Here is a 19,409-nt window from a genome sequence, read left to right as displayed (position 1 = left end):
TAAGCGGCCATCCGCAGCTGTGGGGAACCACCATTTTGTGTGCTGGTGGAGGCTCTGCGCTAGGGGAGATAGCGTCAAGACGTGACCCATTCCTGAGGCCCTGCACCGCCCTGCATGGAACAACTTGGGCAGCGTGGAGCAGCACAACACTGTGCATGGGGCTGAACAATTTGTACAGCCATACTCCAGGGGATATTAAGCTGCAGAGCCGGCCTGAGCCTCGCGTGTGGTCACGGCAATGAGACACCTTTAAGGGGTGAAGCCGCAGACCAACGATCTACAGGTCAGCTGTGAACAAGACTAAGAGGGCAGAGCTAAGGCAACATTGAGAGACCTATCGGAGTGCGGCACTGGGAGCAAGAATTAGTGTGGAATCAGAGAGAAAGGACATTCTTGGAGACAGAGCAGCACGGCAAGTCTGAGGTCAGTGGAGTGGTGGACTGGGGATAGGCGGAAGCTTCCACAGTGACTAACACAGCTCCTCGCTGTGGGTGCCAGATAGCGTGCCGACACAGGGAGGCGCCTTCCCCTGGTAAAGGACTGCGACGGTGTACACAGCCAGGGAGGTAATAGACCTCAGCTCGGTCCCTATTGAGTAGCCCATTGCGGTGACGCGTAAGGTAGCCCTTATACAATGCCCTCAACAGGAGAAAGTAATGAGAAGTACGGACAGGACGCAACCCTAACTCACTTTCCAGCAAAAAAACGCTTTAAGTTGCATGACACCGCAACAGAGGAAGCCAATAGGACTTCTGCCCCTATGGAGGATGAACCGGACATTCGAAGTATGCTGCTGTCAATGGAAAAAGGCCTACATAGTGGCATCACCTCATTGGGCACAAAAATTGATGCTCTTTCATATCGGATGGACAGAATGGGAGAAAGGCTGGATAAACATGCCAAGAGGTTAGACATATCTGAGCGGCGGCTTACAGAGGTAGAAGAGGCACAAACTACGCTAGACTCTGACCACAAACAGCTTGGAAGGGTCATACTTGTATTGCAGGACAAAGCAGAGGACCTCGAGGTCCGCTCAAGGTGCTGTAATCTACAAATTACGGGCCTACCGGAGTCGATGCATACTGGTATTACAGAGCAATTTGTGGAGAAGTTGCTGGTGAGCCTCCTGGGGGCAGAGACATTCTACAACATGTGTGTAGTGGAGAGAACGCACCGTTTTCTGGGGCCCCGTCTGGTGCCAGGTGCCCCGCCGCGCCCAATTATAGCGAAATTGTTGAATTACCGGGACAGAGTTGCTGCCCTGCGGACGGTGATGGAAAAACAAGAGTTGAACTATGAGGTGTCATCTATAGCACTTTACCAGGATTTTACCGCCTGAGTGCAGGAGGCATGTAGACAATTTGCACCCATGAAAAAACAGCTGCGTGACCTAGGCCTGGACTATGCCATGCTGTACCCGCTCAAACTCCGGGTGAATAAACAAAGACGCTCCCACATTTTTACCGATCCAAAGGCACTACAGATGGCAATGAAAGACTGGTCCAAAGAACAGTTACGGAGCCTGGAGTGACAACTTTTGGACGAGGCGGCAGGCGAATCACTTGAGGAGCAGGACTGAGACTCACCAATTTACACTGAGCCGATAAGTATTGTGGGGATGGGGTGGGGCAGGACGCAGGGGATAGAATCGGAATTGTACATATAGAAGTAAAGGGATTGCAACCTGTCGCCCTTCCTATAAAGGGGAATAGGTTTGACCCCGCCATACAGTTCTAAAAAACACACAGAAGCAGAGAGCTCTATCGCGGGAGCTGTGGCGCTAAAAAGTCAGTGTGCGGAGGACGGGACGAAAGAGTGCCTGTAATTGTCAGATAAGAGTAAAAAGAGCAACCTCTGCCTCAGAGTGTAAAACACCACTATTGTTCACTAAATTCGTGGGGGAGGTTGGGTGTAAGGGGGGATTCCTCAGGGGATGCTGCGTGACCGAGTTGTGGGAGGTCTGCTGTGGGTAGGTGGAGGGTGGGGTTGGGTGTTGGTTATGTTGTTCTTGATGTTGGAGATGTCAACTGAGTTGCTGCACATTGCACATTGCGTAAGCAAGCTACATGAGACAGTACATGCTGTGATACTTGAGAGTCCTGATGGCTATGGCTAGTAGAGCTACTGCCCGAGAGCTATAAATTCCCTTAGGGCAATGTCGCGGAACGTGAAAGGCCTAAACTACCACCGCAAACTACGTAAAGTACTGAGTTACCTAAACAGGCAAGATATTGATGTCGCATTGCTCCAATAACCCAATGCTGCGCCACAGGGGAATCCCAGGCCATATCAATGCCTCTGGCTTTACAACGCACACTAGAGGGGTAATGACCTGGGTAAATCCCAGATCTGACTACACGATAAAGAAGCTGATGGTGGATACGGGGGTCGGTTTGTGATCTCTAAATTACAGGGTAGAGGATTAGACTTGCTTATAGTGAATGTATATGGCCACAACTATGACTTCCCAGAGTTCTTTGCAACTTTAGCTAACACGATCGGTAATGAAGAGGAAACACAAATACTTTGGGGAGGCGATATCAATCTGGTCAGAAATCCGGATTTAGACAGATCCGGAAGACCGATGGCGGGCAGGACTATTGAAAGTGTTATGATTAGCAAGGGCATTACAGATGTATGGAGAGAGATTCATCCATATGATGGTGGCTTCTCACATTACTCAGCATACCATAACCTACATACACGCATAGATTATTGGCTGGCATCAACGTCAATCATGTCACGGATCCGTGCTTGTCAGGTGTTGTCGCGCACATTGTCTGATCACTCACTGCTGTTACTGTCCACACCTAAGAAAACAATACCACCGTTTACATGGCGGTTCCCCCCTTACTCATTACTAGACCCGGTTTTCAAAGAAGAGATGGCAGAAGCTACAGATACATAATTTGCCACTAATATTGGCTCGGTGGATAGCTTCTAGGCGGTATGGGAAGCTTTTAAAGTATACATCCAGGGGGTAGCCATGTCTAAACATTCGGGGGTACTTCGCTCCATACAACAGCGGTTATCGACCCTGGAATGAGAACTGGGGGATTTGGAGTCATGCCAATTGGCTGGGGAAGGCGAGGAAGTTGCAGATGCAATGAAAGGCTTATTGGTGGAGGATCAGGAAGCGGTGGATAGTGAAGTGAAACATTTAGGCAAATATGCTATTGCGCGCACATATGGGGAGACTGACAGGCCGGAATCGGTGCTGGCTAACATGTTAAGGGCCAAACGCAGCAAAACTTTGATTACTGCAATCCGGTCGGAAGGGGACGAACTGTTAACAGACGAAAAGGACATTGCGCACAGGTTTAAACAATACTACTCGGAATTGTATGCTTCTCGCTTGCCGTGCTTGGACGACGAAATATTGGACTACCTGGAGCACATCAAGTTGACCTTCCTATCTGACACGCACAGAGAGTTCCTCATGCATCCCATTGAAAGAGATGAGATTATGGATGCACTGGCGGGGATGCGGTCGGCCAGCGCCCCAGGGACGGACAGCCTTACAGTAGGTTTCTATAAGACCTTTATGGAAATATTGCTTCCCCACATTTCAATGTTATTTGATGATTTATGTGTGTCGGGTGTGATGCCACAATCTATGAGAGAAGTGATATTAGTGACCATCCCTAAGCCGGGTAAGTTCCCTGAGGAGTGTGGCTCTTACCGGCCGCTCTTTCTACTGAACGTGGACACCAAGTTGTTCGCCAAAGTGTTGGCCAACCGCCTAGCCCTGTTATCCCCGGAACTTGTTGCACCGGAACAGGCGGGGTTCTTACCGGACAGGAACCTAACTTACAATTTGCGTACGTTTTTTGGCACTATGCAGCATGTATGACGAGACACAAAAGCTATTGCAATATTCTTGGACATGGAGAAGGCCTTTGACTCGGTAGATTGGCCTTTTATGCAGCTGGTACTGACCAGGATGGGACTAGGCCCCGTTTTTCTGCAATTGATCAGAGTGTTGTACAATGCCCCAATGGCTCGCATACGGCTGAAGAATCTGGTCACTGGAGCCATTACTATTTCCAGGGGGACCCGGCAGGGATACCCCTTGTCGCCGACACTATATGCCTTAATTGCTGAGCCTTTGGCATGTGCGCTCCAATAATATCACGGTCATAGAGGTGTTCGATTCCCTACCTACAGCATTGTGGTCTCTACGTACGCCGATCACACATTGCTATATGTGAGGGACCCAGAAAACAACCTTTCCCGGGTTCTTAGAGAGGTAGTACACTTCGAAGCATTATCTGAGTTAAGAGTAAACTGGTCCAAATCCATAGCCTTTCCGCTCACCCCGGCCACTTCGCAATTTGAGATGGAATATCCTCTTCAATGGCCGGAGGACTCGGTCAGGTACCTTGGCATCCGATTGCATACAGACTCAGAAATTGTGTTCCGTGAGAACTATGGTACTGCTGTAGCCAAACTAGAGGATGACGTTGATACTTGGATTGGTCTGCCACTGTCTCTCATTGGCAGGGTCTCAATTATAAAGATGGTGGTGTTACCCAGGTTCCTCTTCCTGTTTGTAAATATCCCGATAGTGCAGCCACGCTCCTTTTTTGTCAGAATTAATAAATCATTAATAAGACTGGTGTGGTCAAGCAAGCAGGCAAGAGTGCAATGGTGAGTGCTCACCCTGCCATATCACTTGGGAGGACTTGGCGCCCCGACTTAGAGTTAAATTACAGGGCGGCACAGGGAGCGCAGGCCCCATGTTGGATGCACGGCGTGGATGACATACCATATCTTAGGCTCGAGAAGCTTTGATTCTTGAGCCGGTAGACCGCAGGACATGGATTCTGGACTCTCTCAACTCCACAAGACATGCATGGCACAGTCTGCTACAGGGTGCTGTTATATTCTCCGGAAATGCCAATAAGCTCAATGGTATGGCTTGCCCCCTGTAGAGATGGAGGGGTCATGCGGGCATTGCAAGCGTTAGACATACATAAAGCAGGAGACCTGTTCTTGGGCGGGGTCGTGAAGACATGGGATGAGGCCACGGCCACTGCTGAAGCGCCCAGTGATGCAACGCTTCCAGTTTTACAGAGTACGCAGGGCGCTGCATCAACAATTGGGAGATGACATGAACGAACCACCAGAGGTACAAGAAATGTCATATCTTATTAAAACTGAGTCCCCTCGCAAAATTTTCTCGAACATATATAAATTAGTATTGTCCCACAGACCAAATCAGTATAAGAGGGCCAGACTAGCCTGGCAGCGCAATCTGGACATGACGATAGACAATGCCATGTGGTCTTATTGCTGTAAGAACACAAAAGGAATATCATTACATGGCAAATACAGACTCATACATTTCAAAGACATTAACAGTACTATATGCCGGAGAGACTGCAAATATACGGGCTGAGGGAGGAGGCGACCTGTGATAGATGTCACTCCCCGGCAGCAGATTTCATGCACTTAGCATGGAACTGTCCAGGTGTCTCACAGTAATGGGAAAAGGTATTTAGCGAGCTGAGCACCATAGTTGGCTCTGTGATTTCTCCTGACCCTGCCGTGGCACTGCTGGGGTATTCCAAAACATTGCCGAAGGCAAGCCGAAGATTGGTGGACATGGGCCTGCTGATGGCAAAACGTAGAGTAGCAATGTGCTGGATGAGGGGTCCCCTGCCCACGGTGTCACAGTGGTCACACTATGTCCTTTACTGTTGCACACAAACAAAAACCTTCAGCGAGCTGCTTCCTCCGCGGAGCAGACCGAAGAACTACTGAGGGCTATACACAACATACTTGAATAGTAAAGGTGAGGGTACTACTGCAGATGCAATGACGGAGCCTGAAGTAGATACTAATACCCCTGTTTCATAGACAATAGCGCTGTACAGCGACCTCTAGCACACACGGCCTGCAGGGTAGGGGGAGGCGCCCAAACTGATAGATGGTGTAGAAGACTTGGACGGGAATCAGACGGCATTGGGATAGCTTGGCGGGAGGTAACGGGTTCAGAAAGGCAATGTTACGTAGGCGGTAGGTAGTGTTGATGTCTCCCTGTTTGTCATAAATGTTTGTGCACTGTTTATGTTGCTGATGCGCAGCAAATGCGTACGATATAAGGAAGAGAGCTACAATCCTTAATAGTGACGCTGCCCTGCCTCCGGGATGTGGGCTATGAAGCTGTGTAAAATGCCTTATATTGACTAGCTATCGGCCCCTGTGTTGTCAGATGAATCTTTCTGAGTCATTATTAGGATGTGGGTTGTTGGCGTACAGCTGTGTATTTCATTGACAACTTTTCTAATAAAAAAAAAATACATTTAAAAAAAAGATTTTTTCTAAAATCACATTAAGGTTTAATATGCCTGTTGCAAAGTACAGTGTGTAACATGCAAGTATGTATTCTTGTGTGATAGCTTTGTGTTTTACGTTGACAACTGAGTGGGTTACTACTTTTTTGTGAGGTGATCCTTATATTAGTAAATGTATTCTAATAATGACTCAGAAAGATACATCTGACATTCTAATAAAGATTACATATGTCTTGGTTTTGAAATATCAATCATCACACCAAATGGTAGATTGGTCAAACATCTTCCACCTCTGCCATCAAACATCTACTCTAGTTTACCTCTTGAGTACTTCTGCCAGCCGTCTGGTGGTCTTCTCCAAACATTTTGCTTTCCTTCTCCATGGACTCTGAGCACTTTACCTCTGCTAATCAGAGCTAAAGTGCATGGGCTCACTCCTTTGAAACATGGTCACATTGGCTTATCCCTAATTGGCATATTTAATATACTTTTAAGTCCCTTGTAAAGTGGGACTACCTTTGCTCATGGTCTGTAAACTAAATGCTACTTGTAGGCCTACAGCACTGATTGTGACACCCACTTAAGTAGCCCTCTGAACATGTCTAAAGTCTGTCATTGCAGAATGTGTATGCTCATTTAAACTGCCATTTGAACCTGGAAAAATAAACCCTTTTCCAAGCCCAAACCACCCCCAGGGTAGACCTTGGGCGGCCCAGAGGGCAGGGTGGAGTGTTTACATGTCCTGGTAGTCAAAGACTCCTAAATTCATTTTTCACTACTGCAAGGCATACCTCTTCCATAGGATAGCATTGGTGTTATTTTACTACATTTAATAAGCTGTAATTTCCAAATGGAAGCAGGTTACCAGTTTGTGTTTGGTGGATTTGAAACTGTATTTAAAAATCCTAACTCATGATGAAGTCAGATTTTAGCTTACGATTTTAAAAATACCACTTTTGGAAAGTTGGCATTTTACTGCTGCCTTAGCCATTTGGTGCCTGTAACATTTCTCACATGACTGAGTGTAGCTGACTGATGGGCTTTGTGTGTTCCTTCTAGACAACCACATCCAATAGGACGCAGCCCCAGTAACACTTAAATAGGCCATGTCCTGCCTCAACACAAAGGGCTGCTTACCCCAAGTAGTTAGTCCGGAGCCAGGGCAGGGAAGGCAGGATGCCTGGGTACTTTAAAGGAAACCTCTAGTGGTTCCTCCCCACTTTAACGGCTCAGCTTTATATAAATACTGGACCTCAGACACCAACTCTTCAGTACACTTCTGAAACTGTGGATACTCTGCCAGGAAGAAGGACTACTGCCCTGCTGTGCTGACCTGCTGGCATCTTGCCTGAGAGAGAAGGACAGGATCTGCATCTGTTGAACCCAGGACTCCAAAGTGACTGAATGAGCTACTTAGCGGTCATCCTGACCTGAGCCTTTGAGACAGAAGACTCCAGTAATCTTGATCTCAATGCCTGGAATGTGCCATTTGTGAGTATACCCTGCCAAGTGGTGCCACCTCAGTCCTGGAGCCTTGTAAGTGGGCCTAAGGTGCTCTGCCAGGTTTTGTGAATCCAGTGGAATTGATGCATATTCGCTGCTTCTAAGCATAACTCTGAGCAGAACCAATGTTTGCCATCCTGCTTGGATCAGTACCGCGACAAAGAGCTGCATTGCGTCCCAGCCTAATGAAGCATCAGAACTGATAATGTGAGACACATTCTTGGTGCTGGACTTTTCATCTCTCATCGAAGGCAGCCTCGAATACAATGCCGAGCGGAGCATCAACGCCTCTGAGCTCCTCAGTACAGAGGCATTGCTCTAACTGTGCAACGCTTCCTTGAAAATGGAATTTGCATGCAAGCCCTCATCAATGGTATCATCAATGACCTTGCAGGGCCTTGCACCGCAGCATTGCTGCACCTCAGAACCGGTGCATCCCTTCAGCGAGGTGATGCATCTCTGACTCAGAAACACACAATGCTGTGCAAACCAGGATTTAAGGTACTTTTTTCAGCGGGCCTAACTGGGTCCCTGTAGCCGGCCCACGCTCCATCGTGGTTGGCTTGAAATAGTGACTTTGTCCCAGTCTGAAGCAACCAGATATCCACAGTTGGTGCTTAGTGAGTTTTAATGCTATTTTAGCTGAAATATTAAAATCTGCATATCTCCATTGATTGGATTTTTGTTGACCTGTACTCTATTTTTCCAAACTGATGTGGGATCCTTTTATGGAGTCTTTTCACTCTGTTACTGTTTGAAGTGTTGCACAAATACTTTACACATTGCCTCTGAGGTAAGCCTGACTGCTCTGTGCAATCTATCCATTCGTCTTTATTCGATCTCCCGAAGGAAGATCATAAAACATACATACAATAAAAAGAATGATGCAATATAAGACACATATGTTAAGTATGTAAAGTGACAGTGCTAAATTTTAAATCCAAGCACAGCCAAACTAAATAAAAGGGGTAAAAAGTAAGATGGCAAGGAAAAATGTACGCCTTACAATACAAGACCGCAACACTTTTTAAAATGGAAAAAAGAAACTATTTTATCAAAACAATATGCTCCTTCTGTTAGCTAAGACACACTTCAAGAAGCTAGCAACTGCACGGCATACACATTGGTCATTGAGTTGCAGCAAGTAAAATAGGACGGCTTTACATTTCAAAAATGTATATCTACGTAATAAGGGTAATAAAAATGTCCTTGTGTAGGCAAATAAAATTGATAAAAGAAGACAAAGTGTAAGCTAATTTGGTTTGAATGCTCATCACATGGACAAGTACAAATAGAATCTGAAGAATACTGGCAGAGGGGAAAACAAATTAGCCAGAGGAAGGAGCCTAACCTGAACCTTGCCAGCACTGTTCTCTCATACATATTAATCATGTATAATAAGTTTGGGGCAGTAGTTTGCATCATTTGAATAACGCAATAATCTCAGACTGCAGACTTGGCCACTTCTGTTAGTTCTCTAGTTGCTTGTTTATGCTTAAAAAACAGTCCAGGACCCAGTTTCTATCTTTCTTCATGATTATGTCAGGGTGCTCAAACAGGCGGGCACATCCCAGCACCAAGAAACTCTGATCGATATACTTTAGCCATGGGATGGCCGAGCCTTGCTCACAGGATAAGCAATCTCTGATGATTACCATATTAAGTTCAGCTTCTTTCTTGTACCAAATAGAACACCAAAGGGCCAAGGGTAAGGCATTAATAGTGTCTTGAGCATAACCCAAGCCCAAGTCCAAATGCAGTGGGGAAATGCGGGGTAGAGGGAGGGACACCAAGTAACGAGCAACAAAATCTATTCTCTTCCATGTGCATTGGAAGGGCATCCTTATATCCCCAAATATCCATTCCATAGGTCAAGATTGACAAGCATTTCCGATTATAGATCTCTAGAATCGGTGCAATGGTTTTTTTGCCGATGGACATGGCAAGCGAGGAAGTGGTACCAACAGCTTGAGTAAAACACATTATCCTAGTTTTGATACAGGTAGACCAAGAAAAGCCATCATCAAAGTCCAAAACCCAGGTAAGGGAAGGAACTAACCCTGTCTAATGTTTAGCCAGCGATATTGAAGGTGCCTTTATTCGTGTTTCTGGTTTCGCAGACCATAGTAAAGATTTTCTTAAGATTTGTCTCCAAGCACAGCTCTTTCATGAAGTTGACATAACTAAATATAAGACTCTTAAGACTGTTGACAGTCCCTGCTAGGAGCACTGCATCATCAGCATATAGGAGTGCTGGAACTGACTTTTTCTCCACACACTGCACGTCTGCCCCAACGGATACCAGAGTTTTTTCTAGATCATTTGTATAAAGGAGGAAAAGATTTGGGGCGAGCACGCATCCTTGGAGCACCCCTAGCGTAATGCTAAATGATTCTGTGCATCAATTAGCACTAGCATACCTAACTGTTGGTAAGATCATGGTGAAGAAGTCTTAAAATTGAAACTCACCCCTTGGTGACGCCCATATTCTCTAAAATAGACCACAGCTTTGTTCCAGATACGTAGTCGATGGCTCTTGACTGGTCTATAAAAGCCAACTGTGTAGACTCCTTTAGCAGAATGTATGTTGATACTTTGCATAATTTTAGTGCAATGTTTTTACTTAGCATAAACCATTACTTTGCAAGTTTTAACTGCGCATGCATTTATAACGCAAATGGTTATAAATGTGCTATGGTTTATGCTAATTAAAAACATCGCAATAAAATCATCCTTACACTACTTAAACACCACTACACTACCCTAAACCCTAATACACTAGCCCCTTCACGACCATCCTCCTTCCCCCTGCCTGGACCCTACACTCTAACTCTACAATTCGCGACCCCCCAACACTACCCTAAACCCTAAAACACTACCCCCTGCATGACCCTTACCCTTCCCCAGTCCTCTCCCTACACTATGACACTACCCTGCACGACACTCCAACACTACCCTAAACCCTAAAGCACTACTCTACACTACACAAACACCACATCACTACCCTAAACCCTAAAACACTAGCCCCAGCACAACCCTGCCCCTACCCCCAGCCAGGTCCCTACACTAAAACACACTACCCTGGACAACCCTCCGACACTACCCTAAACCCTAAAACACTAACCTACACTACACAAACACCACATCACTACTCCCCAACACTACCCTTCATGACCTCAGACACTACCCTAAACTCAAATACACTACACTAGACTACTCAAACCAAACCCTGCAACCTAAAAGACTACCACTGCACGACCCAAGAAACCTACACTTACCTCTCTCTCCTCCGTGATTCCTTTCTTCTGCGGCTTCTAGTGACATCAGGTCTGCACGTCGCTGTTTGGAAACGGAAGTGCCTTCCAAACAACGATGTGGATAGCGCATACCATTACAACTCATGCGTTGTAATAACGTTTGCGATGTAACAACTTGCATTCTTATGGTACGCGTTGTAACATCGGAAGCGTAGTAACGCTTGCGAAGTAATGGTATGCGCACTAGCAGCAACCGCGTACTATGGCTGTTTACCCCTTTAGCATTCTTATATTTGGCCACAATGAAGTGAATGTTGAGGCACTGCTCAATAGTCCCAAGCCCCTTTCTGAACCCATACTGACATGGGGCGAGTATTCTATTTTTATTAGTCCAGTTGAGTAAGCGATCTAAGACTAATCTCCCAATAATTTTGGCTGTGGAGTTCAAGAGGGATATTGGGCTATATCATAGTTGCCCACATGCATCAAACTCCCGTTTTGCGTTTCCAAATTTGCGAATTTTACCGAATCGCAAATATGGATTCGCAAAACGGGATGCATCATGGAAAGTGCAAAATATTTCCGATTCGGTAAAATTCGCAATTTTTACCGACTCGCAAATATTTTGTGACTTCAAAATTGCGAATTCGCAATTCCCATTGATTCCTATGGGCCAAAAGGCCCATAGGAATCAATGGAAATTGCGAATGGCACTTAGAAAATTTCATGGGTGCAGGGGGGGGTCCAAAGGACCCCCCCCTGCACCCCCGAAATGTAATTTGAAATGGATGTTTCACACACACATGTCCTAAGGACATGTGTGTCTGTAACATGACATCGTTTAAAATGTAAATTAGTACATTTTAAACATTTTTCGCAATTTACCACGAGGTTCAACCTCGTGGTAATTTGCACTTCCAAACCTTGTTCTCGCAATTTCATTTCTGAATGATGCATTGCATTTAAGGAATCGCAAATTTGCGATTCCTTAAATGCATTCGCATTCTGGAAAGTCGCTAAATCAGCGAATTCCATTTAGAAATGATGATGCATCTGAAAAAGCACTTTTGCATTCGCAAACGGCCGATTTTAAGGAATCGCACCGTTTGCGAATGCAAAAGTGCTTGATGCATGTGGGCATTAATGTTGTGCACATTACCTTTTTTAAAGATAGGTTATGTTATGTTATAAAGTACTTATCAAGCGCACTTTCACCAAACGATTTCTTGGCGCAGGAGTGGAAGTAAGGCAGCAACAGAGGGGTAAGCTTAATTGTCATATGCCTGGGAGAACAACCATGTCTTCAGCTGTCTTCTAAAAGGTAGATAAGAGGTGAACGACCTCAGCTCCACGGGGAGCGAGTTCCAGAACTGAGGAGCTTAGACTGCAAATCAGGAGCCACCATGTTTCTTAGTAGGAGTGACTAATAGATTCAGATGGGAAGATCGTAGATTACGAGGGAGGACATATTGTAGAATCTTGGATGAGATGAAGGCTGGACTGTTGCTGTGAAGAGCTTTAAAAATCGCGCATCCCATCTTAAATAATATTTACAACAAGGGGTGGTGAGGGACAGAGTCTCTGAATTAATCAGAAAACTCTCACCCAGTCAAGAGATCAGGGCTAGATCCAACACCGTTTTTTAGCTCACTGCACCATCCCAGTTTCAGAACCTGGCTGTATGCAAATTAGTCTGTTCCTGTCCCAGTGCATGATGGGAACAGGGCAAACCAAACTACAAAAAGCCAATTCTTACACTGGGAAGGAAACAAGCTCCCGGGGACCGGTTTCTGGCATTACAGCCGTCTTCGGCCCGGCTGAAATGCCAGAAACCGGTCCCCGGTAGCTTGTTTCCTTCCCAGTATAAGAATTGGCTTGGTAGTTTGGTCTGCCCTGTTCCCATGATGCACTGGGCCAGGGTTAGAATAATTTGCATATAGCCAAGTTCTGAGCTGGGATGGTGCAGTGAGCTAAAAAACGGTGATGGATCAAGCCCTGATCTTTGGACTGGGTAAGAGTGGTCTGCTTAATTCAGACACTCTGTTCATCACCACCCCCTTTTCTGAATCAATTTTGTCCACCATAAGCGTGGAAGGGTATACTCAGATGTGAGTCCCTAGCTCATTGCACCATCAGGATTCAAGGGCAAGCCGGGCCGAAGACGGCTGAAATGCCAGAAACTGGTCCCCGGTAGCTTGTTTCTTTCCCAGTATAAGAATTGGCTTGGTAGTTTGGTCTGCCCTGTTCCCATGATGCACTGGGCCAGGGTTAGAATCATTTGCATATAGCCAAGTTCTGGGCTGGGATGGTGCAGTGAGCTAAAAAACGGTGATGGATCAAGCCCTGATCTTTGGACTGGGTAAGAGTGGTCTGCTTAATTCAGACACTCTGTTCATCACCACCCCCTTTTCTGAATCCCATCTTAAATAAGCCACACATAGCCACAACAGGGAGCCAATGGAGGCTTTTCATCAGTAGTCGGACATAATGCCATTTAGGTTGGTGAAAGATCAGTCTAGCAGCCTGAATCTGGACTAGCTGGAGGCATCTAATTTGGTAAGCCGGGATGCCTACATAGTGTGAATTGGTACAGTCCAGTCGGGAGATGACCAAGGCCAGGATCACTAAGGTCAGAGCATCCGGAGACAGTAATCTGCTGATCTTCTTAGTTTAACACAGTTGGAAAAACCCAGCAGAAACTACTGAGCTGATATGGGCCTTCATCGATAGGTCATTGCTTACCACTATACCCAAACATTTGGCTGAGCTAACAGGAAGGGGAGGTTAGGTATGGGCGGAAAATCCGTTTCGCTCGCGGATTTTGCGGATTTTCGGGAAATTCGCAATCCGCGAGATTCGCGAATCTCCCGCAAAATCCGCAAATCCGCGAGCAGCGGATTTTGCTCGCACTGCTCGCACTGTTCGCGTGAGTTCGCGGCTTCCCAGTACAACTTCGCGCCCCGCGAATAAGTGCTAAATTGCAGAAATACGATCTTAGCAAAACTGAAACTACTTGCCAGGTTCAAAAGTTCAGGCTCATCATTAGTAGCCATTTCCTGTAGTGCTTCCTGAGGGGCCCCTCCAGAGTTCAGTTGCCAGTTGCAACTATTATGTGACCCTGCTCTGAACCTCAGAATAGTTACACATATGCCACAAAGGTCCTGAATTACAGCTAAGGGAGACAAGCAGGAGCCAGGCTGGAAGTTAAAATCCATTAATCAGCCCCTAATTCATTATTGTCAGTTGGGGCAGGGCAGGTGTTGTAACTAATTTTGCAACAATGAAAGCACTTAGCAAGTGCAAAAGATCACTAATCAGGGCGCACTAAGGAAGCAGGTGCCAGCTAAAAAAATATTCTGTGACACATTAATCAGCCCCAAATTAATTCAGGTCACTTGAGGCAGGGAAGGTGTGCTTTGCTTTGCCGAAAATAATGTACACTGGACAACCAGAGGGTGTGGTGATGAAACAGAGGGTGGCATGGGTGGGCCAGAGGGTGGCATGAGTAGTCAGAGAGTGGCAGTGGTGACAGAGAGTGGCAGTGATGAAGAAGAGTGTCCCAAACAGGCTGGACACGTAGAAACAACAAGTTCGCAAAACTTGCGACCCGACAGGTAAGTTCGCAAATTGCGAAATTGTAAAAACCCTCGCGAACTGGCAGAAACACGGGCGAACACAAAAAAAAAAAATCCGCAAATTCGCGGGAATTCGCGGATTTTGCGGATTGCGAGTTCGCAAATCCGCAAAATTCGCGAACGCGAGATCCGCAAAATTCGCCCATGCTTACTTTCCCAGGGTAGAAGCCAAAAGTTGGTGTTCCATGGATTAGCAAATCCTCCAGTGAGGATTAGCTCGGTCTTATCAGGGTTGAGCTTCAGTTGATTTTCATTCATCCACCCACTTATGAAGGTTATAGTGCCTTGAAAATGTGACACAGAAGATGGAAGGAGATCAATGTTGAAGTCCAGTTAAAGATCATCCGCGTAATTATATATCCCAACTTTCCTTTCCCGCAAAGAAGAGATTAGAGGAAGGAGGAACAGGTTAAAAAGAAGCGGCGAAAGGGAGGAGCCCTGGGGATCCCCACAGGTCAGTTCCATTTTCTTAGAAGAGAAGTTGGCGAGACGTACCATTTGAAACCGGTTACTAAGGTCTGAATGGAGGTCTATAAAAAAGGGCCCAAGTGAAAGATGACTGGGGGATTTCCAGTTTAAGAAGTAAACTGTCGACAGAAGGCAGACCGGTAACCCCTAATATCTTAAACTGGTGATCCTTATGAAGGATAGCTGCAACCCCACTCCCCACTTTCCCTGGGGAGCGATTAGCTTGCAGGATGTAGTAATTATCTGGTACTGCCGTTAAAATATCAGGGGCGGACTGTTCGGTAAGCCATGTTTCAGTAAGAAGAAGTAAATCGAGCTTCTCAGACTGTAAGAGTTGATAGATTTCAAGTTGGTGTTTCACCAAGGACCGTGTATTCAAATACATGACTGAGAAACCCATTATTTCCTTACTGTGGGAAGTACTGAGGGCATGCAATATTGTGGGGAAGCGGGGAAAGAGTTGTGTAGAATATCAGGGCAAGTTAGTCTCTGCTTAAATATAACCAACTCATTTGGACTGAGGTGGATATTATCAGCTAATTCATGCTTCCCATACAATTCTTTCAACTCCATGGCTGGGTAACTCAAGAAAAGGGCATAGTGGCTGGCCCCTGGACCCGTACGGCCGCGGACCGGCGCAGATGGGCTTGCCTTTGCAACACCTTCGGCGTGCCAGCGGCGAGCCCGCTGCACATGTCCGCTGCGCGGCCAAGCCCCCATCTGATTAAATACACGTCAGAGCCGGCAGGCAGGAAATGAGGGAATACTGGGGAGAAGTTGTGTCCCCTCCATTCAATCAGCACAACAAGCCGTGACAGACCGGGGGACAGCTAGCATAGAGTGCCAGGCAAGTAATTCCACAGTTAAAACACACAATCACAACTTTGTAGAAAGATTAAAGGGTGAAGGTACTATTATGGATGAACACTAAGACCTGGGCACCCCTAAACTACTAACAGAGGGGCATATTATCAAGAAACAGCGTTAAAATTATTGCCGCTTTAGCGGTAGGAAACTGCTGCTAAAGCGACGATAATGGGCTTGATAATATGCCTTTGTGAATTCCCATAGAAGCCCATGTTCTGGCGTGAACATGGACTTCTATTGGAATTCTCAAGGGCATATTAGCAAGCCCATCATCGCTGCTTTAGGGGCAGTTTCCTGCTACTAAAGCGGCAATAGTTTTAACGCTGTTCTTGATAATATGCCCCAGAGTTTAAAACTCTGGGGCATATTATCCTCCTGTCCTGAGCTGAGGACAGGAGTCCAGAACTCCTGGTCCTCCCTAAACAGATCAAGCTGGACACCATTGGGTTCTGGAGCCTTCTTACACCTACTATCCACAATTGGTTTCAGGGCCTCTTCCTCATTAAACTCCAGGTTTAACACCAGGGGGACCAGTGACTGCAATACATCGTCTGCCCCACCGTTAGAGGAGTACATCTGAGAAAAATGCAACAAGCAAGCCTCCCCCAGGATGTGAACTGTAACTTTATCATCCTGTGATGGAGGAGACAAAACAGAATGCACGGTTTCCCAAAAGGCCTCTAAGTCCCTTTGTATTTTCCAGGCTGACAACTGTGAGTCTGGGAACATTTGCCAGAACAATAACGTAGGGGGCAGAGGCAGGAGGTAAATCAATTACAGGAAGCGTGTTTGCGCTGGAATCACATGCTACTGGTGGCTGGGCAGCTTCCTTATCCCTGATGGGGAGTGCTTAATTGATCCTGGATGTTCTGATAAGAACTGGGCCAGTGTCAAAGTCAGGGACTTGGTTATCAGCTGCCCCTCCACCCCTAAGTTTGGAAGACTGATTTATATGGGGAATGGGGGTGCACTGAGTCTCCTGAGAACAAGTGAATGACCTGAAGGCTGGTTGCGTTACTATTTTGGCTTCCAATTGGTCTAAACGATCAATAATGGGGCGCAGTTTCACATCCAATAGCTCACCTATGCAACAAGTAAGCTGGGACCAGATGTTCACGGCGGCAGTAGATGCTGACACAGGTACCTCCTCATTGCAGGGACTTTTCGGGGGCCATTTTAACTTTAGCAACAGGATATAAATTTTTGTAATTTTAACATATTTACTTCTACGCTTATATTTGGGCTGCAGCACTAACAACTCGGGAGAATTAACTTTGTAGGCTGCAGGGATGTCCTGCTCATGCATTGGCACCCTCCCACCTAGAACCAAGCACCCTGCCTTCAGCATTGTTAAGGGAAACAATGGCTCCTGTGGATAGATAAGAAACTTTTCTTGATAGATATAATGTACAATGGCAATGTGGGTGATTTAGAGGGATGTCAAAGAAGGAGGCTGCGCATACACAGTGAGAGTTCACAAAGTTTATGTAAATATGTATCAACAATTTATACAGATCATCAGTAATATTATGTACAAACATTTAATCACAAAGGTGATAGTGTGTACCTAGTGAATAATACCAAAGAAGAACCTAAATTACTAAAGTGAGACATAATACTGTGTAAAAGAAGGTTTCACATTTTAAGCAACTACTGTGCAGAGTCTGTCTCTTTTTTTCACTGACACTTTCCAACTGTTGTATTTTTATTGCTTATAAATGACTTGGTCGTCTCTTTCAAACTGAATACAAATGTTAGTAAATGATGTTGGAAAGCAAAAAGAAGGGTGCTATTTGGTATAGAAATACTGTGCTCCTCTATCCAACATAAGGGGAGGTCAAATAGAATCCTGGTAACTCCTAACCCGGGAAACGCTGGGGATACCTACTTTTATAGGCTGTATAAGCTAGTATAGTTGGTATCCCCTAAGGGTACGGATGAAAAATCTTGTGGACTGATGTATAAAATGTGAAAAGATACTGTAGTCTGCTATCAAACAAAAGGCAATTTCAACTATTCAATGGCTCAAGGTAATCCATGAAACATAGGGGATACGAGATATTACAGCAATGCGTGAGCCATAAGATTCGGTATCCCCATATTTAATGACGTTAGAAAGCAGAAGGAATGGTGCTCTTTTGTATAGGAGTACTGTTCTCCCCAATCTAATATAAGGCGTAGTCAAATTGAATCCTGGTAACTTCTAACCCGAGAAACACTGGGGATACCAAATATTATAAGTCATATAGGCTGTTAAATTTGGTATCGCCCAAGGGTACTGATACAAAATCTTGTGGAATGACGTAAAAATGTGAAAAGATACTGTAGTCTGCCATCAAATAAAAGCCAAATTCAATTGGTCAATGGCCAAAGGGTAACCCATGAAACATTGGGGATACGAGATATTACAGCAATGCGTGAGACATAATATTTGGTATCCTCCCTAGTAATTGATATTGGAAAGCAAAAGGAAGGGTGCTATTTCGTATAGAAATACTAGGCTCCTCCATCCAACGTAAGGCGATGTCAAATTGAATCCTGGTGTCTTTGAACCCTAGAAACGTTGGGGATACCAAATATTATAGGCCGTAAATGCTATTATAATTGGTATCCCCTAAGGGTACCGGAGGCATAATCTTGTGGAATGATGTACAACATGTGAGAAGATACTGTAGTCTGCTATCAAGTAAAAGGCAATTGCAATTAGTCAACGTCTAAAGGGTAACCCATGAAACAGGGGATACGAGATTAACGGCAATGTGTGAGACATAATATTTGGTATCCCCACAGTAAATTATATTGGAAAGCAAAAGGAAGGGTGCTGTTTGGTATAGAAATACAGTGCTCCACCAGCCAAAATAAGGCGGTGTCCAATTGAATCCTGGTAACTTCTAACCTGAGAAACACTTGGGATACCAAATATTATAGGCCGTATGGGATACTATATTTGGTATCCCCGATGGGTACCAGATGCAAAATCTTGTGGAATGAAGTACAAAATGTGAAAAGGTACTGTAGCCTGCTATCAAATACAAGGCAAACTCAATTGGTCAATGGCTAAAGGGTAATCCATGAAACATAGGAGATACAAGTTATTATGGCAATGCATGAGCAATAATATTTGGTATCCCTATAGTAAATTATGTTGGAAAGCAAAAGGAAGGGAGCTATTTACTATAGAAATACTGTGCTCCTACATTCAACACAAGGTGACGTCGAATTGAATCCCGGTAACTTCTAACCCGACAAAACACTGGGGATATCAAATATTATATGCCGAAAAAGCTATTATAGATAGCATCCCCTAAGGGTACAGATGCAAAATCTTGTGGAATAATGTACAAAATGGCAAAACATACTGTAGCCTTCTATCAAACAAA

This window comes from Lissotriton vulgaris, chromosome 5 (genome assembly GCF_964263255.1).
Source record: "Lissotriton vulgaris chromosome 5, aLisVul1.2, whole genome shotgun sequence".
In the NCBI taxonomy this organism is placed as follows: domain Eukaryota; kingdom Metazoa; phylum Chordata; class Amphibia; order Caudata; family Salamandridae; genus Lissotriton; species Lissotriton vulgaris.
This window is presented reverse-complemented; position numbering follows the sequence as displayed.